Genomic DNA, 6,000 nt, shown 5'->3' on the forward strand with positions numbered 1-6,000 from the left:
CCTTCACACATTTCTCATTTCCTGAGGCAACTGAAATAGGACTGTATTTAGCAGCTACAACACAAGAAAGGCTTTTCTGGGGGGAAAGTGGTGTCAAACATTGTATTCCTGCATCTACTTCTGCATCTTTCCTATTATATACATTAAGAGATTAACATATTTTTATGTCACTGTGACTGATGTAGAATTGCTCATAATTGTAATCCATTTTCTCTTTTTCAGCCTCCTGAAATGGCCTGCAAATACTGAAAATGAACATTCCTTTCAGTACTGAATGAAATAGACCACACATGCAATAGCTTTTACAGGAGATCCAATACAGAAAAGGTAAAAAAGCAGTTGTTGCAAAATTATTAAAGGATCAGGGGCATGGATCATTAATAGAATTATGGGATCAATAAAAGATCTGTACAAGCAAGAGCCTGCAAGCAAAAGGCCTGTGTGAGAAAAACTCTGCATGAGAAAAATCCCTGTGTGAGAAACAGGCCTGGGAAACAAAAAGGGAGTTTTGAAGCGATGCAGCTGTGCAGATAAGACCCGGAGGGAGGAGGGTGAACTCTGAATTCTTTTAATCATAACATAACTGTAGAAGCTTGCCAATGTAAGTCCAATTATGTAGAAGTGGAAATTCGCTTTGATAAGTTTTAAGCCACTTAAGAGTTAACAAGCTGGTATACTATATAAGTGCCTCTGGATTGCTAATAAACGGAGCTTTCTTTTATCAACCACATTGGCTTGGACTGCAATTTCTCCCTCTGCCGGAGCCCATGGACCCTTTTTTTCCCGACAAGCACTTCAATTACAAATTATTCAGAAATACTGTATATGAAATAAAATGTCAATGTGAAGAAAGCAGAAGATGTTGCAGCATCCTATTATGCAATGAGAGGGGACAAAATGAAGGCACATCTTTTGCCACCCCCCAAAAGTGAAAAACATACCTACTGTATAAGAACACAGACTTTCTGGGGAATTAAACTAGCTAAACATGACATTATTGCTGGAGGGGTATATGTCAATATGTCCCTTATGAAAAACAGGAGGATTCTTCTATGATGTTTTGGGCTTGACTCATTGATGAGTTAATTTACACTGTTACAGCTCTTCTTAGACCAAGTCCTCCACCAGCATGAAACTGGCACACTGCACAGGATAAATCAGGCCTAATATTTAACACACTAAAAATCAATTCTTACCAGCTGCAGAATGATGAAGTTGAAAAATATATCTTTTGTAAGGGTTGTTTGCCACTTTTGGTCTGCATTTGTAACACAACTTCTGCTAAATAACATCCAAAGTCTCCTGTAATGGTTCAGATAAAAGTCTGCCCTCAGAATCAGCTCAGCTACATTCTGGGGTTTTCTTACAATAACTAATACAGGTTTCCCACTAAGGAACAGTCCCTACAAGTTGACAATCCAAATAATAAATGCTCATTAAAGTGACTAAAATTGAGAATTCATCTGTATCTCCAGAAATAAAGTAACTTTTCAAAAAAAATCTGAAGAAATATTTCATCTCTTCAATCCCAGCCTATGAAGCCTTTAAATTCATCATAGAGATCTTTTCCAGTAGTCATGGTCCAGTTCCTCTGCTTGTGAAGAATCACAGGCGCAATCACCAGAAGGATCCAGGTAAAAAGGCACCTTTAACTCCAGGCTAGGCACCCTCCCTGTCCAAGTGACTGAGGAGCCAGGGCAGCACCATGTCACGGGGAGTAGATGTGGCACAAACCCCCTGCCTGGTGAACCCACAGCCTCCCAGAGAGCTACACTGGGACACCATCCTGCATAGATAAGGCTGCCAAGGGATACAGGAGTAGAGCTTATCCTTCAGCTTGTCACAGCAGGGTTTCAAGCCTGGCTCTGGACTGTACCATCCCATGACACAGTTGTAATATACATATGACAGGATGTTGGACTATGACAGAAGGGCTGAAATCATTAATGGCTTTGTTCCACAGTAAGGTAAATGTACGTAAATTGACCACGCTGTGGTCCCAGCCTCATTTCCTCTCCTGACCACACAGCCTCTGGCATTTTCCCTCGCACTGGCTGCAGACCTCAACAACCTGCTTCCCTGAGGTGCTGCAGCAGAAAAACTCAACCAAAAAGTAAAAAGTGTTCAGCTGGATTGTCTCCAAGAACTGACTGGCCATGTCATCACAGGAGTTCCTGTGCTAGCAGAAGGGTAAGGACAGAACCTGCAAATGCCACTAGAGACACAAAGAGGTGGAGTTGCACTGTTCCAGAACAAAGCAGCATCTCACCAGGAGTGAGGTCCATGCACCTTACATGTTGTGCTAAATAATGTTCTCTAGGGACTGCACAGCACAGTGTGTGGGACCGAGTTATCCAGCATTGTGTTCACAGGGGTAATTGCGAACAAGGAAGTTTTTGTGACTATTCACCAGTTTTTCTCATTCTTAGTTTTAGCAAGGAAAAGAGTAAATTTAATTCTGATCTTGCATTTAGCTTTTTTTAATGATTATTTTTTCAGTTATGCTCAACTTCCCCATCTATTCTGTGTAGTTTTCATGCCAGAATTACAGGAAGCTTTCCCAATGCTGACTTTCATATACTTATTAGATGGAGTTTCAGCTGACCTCAAAGCAGATACACATCAGATAAGAAAACTCAGAACACAAAAGGCAGGGGCCAAGCAGTTTGAACCAGAAATGCAGCTGATGTATCTGGACCTTATTAAAACATTTGATACAGTGCCTCAAAAAAATGTACTTGAAATATTAATTCATATTTGTGTGGATCTGAGGACTTTCACGTGTTTTGAAAATTATTGGAAATTGTAGGGTTATGAAAGTGGCAGTAATATTAAAGGGAAGGGTGATGCCTTAGGTCTTAACTTTTATATTTTTCAAATCCTGTACTGCCTAGTGTGTAACTCTGAAGTTTTGTGTGGCATGTTAGCTGCTGTTCTCTCATGCTAGTTAGACATAACAAGCCACTCTAGGTTTGCTCTCCAAGGACATCTAGATTGTTCCAGGCTCCGAAATATGTAAATGAAGGCCTCTGAAGAGGAGGGCAAACTTGGGGTAGTTACATCATTAACTGGGGTTGTAATTGGAGAATTGATCCTGATATGCAAATGGACCAAACTTATAAAAGTGTGAAGAACTCGTGACCTGGGGTCCATCTTGGGTGCAGCCTTTTGACTGCCCAGGGTGTATCTTGAAGGTCCTTCAAATAAAGACCTACCTTTATTCCCTTATTCTTGTCTAGTCTCTGTTTTTAGGTGGCCATCTCAGGCATCAAGGGCAGTGCCTGGGATAATCTGACATACATCTTTTAACAGTGAACTAAGTAAATAGGAAGACAATGCTAACTGGGAAATAGTAGCAAGCAAAAAAACCCAAACCAAATCAAACCAAACCAAAAAAAAAAACCCAAAACAAAATAGACAAACTACCAGAAACATACGTTTTAGAATATAAGAATGCTTGAGTAGATTCAATGAGCTTTCATTTAAAAAATGGAAGCTACCAGAGTTAGATGGAGAAGTCCAAATTCATCAGGCAGATTAGCCCTGAGATTGCAAACCAGTGTGGGCTTTCTGAAAAGGATGATTTTTGACTCCACAGGCCAAGTAGCTGTGCACTATGGACAGTGACAGCAAAAGTCACCTTCTTTAGTTTTTTTAGAAACATAATCAAGATTTTTAAAGGATTTTAAATTATCTCTGAGGATACATTATAAAAACAATATGTCTCTCTGTACAGAGAACATTCCTACTTTTCTCTGTTTGACTTTAGCCCATTATTTCAGTTTATGCTAAGCTAAGTTACGTTCCCTCTTCTGCTAGGACAATCAGATCTGTCATCACAGCTTACAAATACGCTGCTTTTCATCTTTCCAACAAGTCAGTCTTTCCAAACAATGGTTTCCCCTCTTTATCTGGCTCTTCAACAATGCTCAGAGCTCAAGAACAAAGCCCTAGCACAGAAGAACTGAGAAGGAGAGGGCTTTCCTTAGCATTTGCTGTGAAGCATGCCTGATCCAGCATGTCACATGGCAGAGGAGAGGAGAGGAGAAGGCATCCAAGACGACACAGCTCTCAGTCCAGAGTTGACATGCCCAAGATGCAGCTTTAGCAAGACAGCAAGGCAATGCAGTGTACCTGAAACATGGGTCTTATTTGCCTAGAGCTATCCTCAGAACTACAGAGAGAAATAATCACTGTTATGGCCTCTGCTACACCTGAAGATAAAAAAGTTTCTCCAGAGAGTTCTCTGAGTTCCACAGTGATGAAGTGAAATCTATCAGGTTGTTTAACACATGACATTACCAACTATGGACATCTCACTGTTTGGATGGTTTTTCATTAAACTGGGCAAAAGCTCTCAATTGTATAGCAATGTTAGGATGTACATAACAACATCAGCATCTCCTTCCCCCTCCAGCTTCCGGAATAAAATAACTTTTATTTTTCAGTGTGCATAATGAAAGAGAATCACAGTGCACAAAATGTTCTTTCCGAAAAGCAGTAAAGTATCAGTTAGCCTGTGAGCTGCGGTGTATGAAAGAGATGTCGCCCTGCCTTCCCATATTAACCCTTCATCTGCCATGTTCGCGCCTAACGAGTGTCATGTCATTGTAACTGCTGGTCCCAAAGCTTAATGACAACGGGGAATCCTCGTTAACTGTTAAAATCAACAGAACGCTTTACAAAAACTCACTCCGGGATTAAAAGGCTGCCCGGCAGCCAGGCGTGTTCCCCGCAGCGCTGAAGGGCGGAGGGACTGCGGGAGAGCACCGAGCCCCGCCGGGCCGTGCTGCGGGGGCGGCTCCCGCCGGCGAGCCAGCAGCGAGGCACTGGGAACCAGCATCCCGGCGGCAGCGGCCCCGCGCCGCACGGCTCCCCGGAGGGCCGTGCCGTGCCGAGCCCCGCCGCTCCCCACCGCACGCCAGGCGGGCAGGAGAGAGGCCCCGCAGCCGCCGCCGCACACCGACGGCCGCTCCCGGGGCGGGCGGCGCCGATCCCGCCCCCCGCCCGCGGCAGCCGCCAGCAGCCCCCGGCAGCCGCCAGCGCGGCGGGCGGCGCAGGCAGGCGGCCGCGGCCCTCCCTCCATCCCCCGCCCTCCCCGCCGGGCCGCGCCGCAGCCCGCGGGCGCGGCCAGGAGGCGGCGGGGTCGCGGCTGCCCCGGCTCCCCGCCCGCCTGCCAGGCGCGGGGCGGCCCGGCACTCCCCGCCTTTCCGAGGCTCTACGTCCCCCTCCGGCGAGATGTTATGGCCGAGCCGGCGCAGACGGGCGGCGTAGGGCAGGGCGGGCGGCGGGAGGATGAGGCGGCGGTGGCGGCGCCGGCGGCGGCCGCCGCCCCCAGCTCGGAGGACTACGAGTGCAAGATCTGCTACAACTACTTCGACCTGGAGCGGCGGGCGCCCAAGCTGCTTGAGTGCCTGCACACCTTCTGCCAGGAGTGCCTGAGCCAGCTGCACCTGCGCGCCGCGCAGCATCCCCCCGCCGCCGGCACCGAGCCGGGCCCGGGGCGCTCGCCCGGCGGCTCCCTGGCCTGCCCGCTCTGCCGCCACCGCACGGCGCTGCCCGACCACCGCGTCCACGGCCTCCGGTCAACACCAAGCTGGCCGCCGCCTGCCCGCCGCAGCTGCGGGCCCGCGATCCGGTGCCGCAGGACCGCCTGCCGCCGCTGCCGCCGCGCCGCCCGCCCCGCGCCCGGGAGGCGGCGGCCGCCCTCGCCCCGCCGCCCCCCGCCCCCGCCGGGCCGCGCTCCTCGGGCGGCGGCTACGAGAGCTGCCAGAGCTGCAAGCGGGCGGCGCTGAGCGCCGGCTGCGTGTGCGTCGTCGTCTCCTTCCTCTCCATGGTGGTGCTGCTCTTCACCGGCCTCATCTTCGTCAACCAGTACGGCGGGGACGCCGCGCCCGGCGCCGCGGCATCACCGTCGCCGGTGGGGCCCATCTGCCTATCGGTTGCCAGCATCCTCGCCCTCTTCTCCGTCGTCGTTACATGGCTCATCTGCTGGCTCAA

This window comes from Corvus cornix, chromosome 9, assembly GCF_000738735.6.
Source record: "Corvus cornix cornix isolate S_Up_H32 chromosome 9, ASM73873v5, whole genome shotgun sequence".
Taxonomy (NCBI): domain Eukaryota; kingdom Metazoa; phylum Chordata; class Aves; order Passeriformes; family Corvidae; genus Corvus; species Corvus cornix.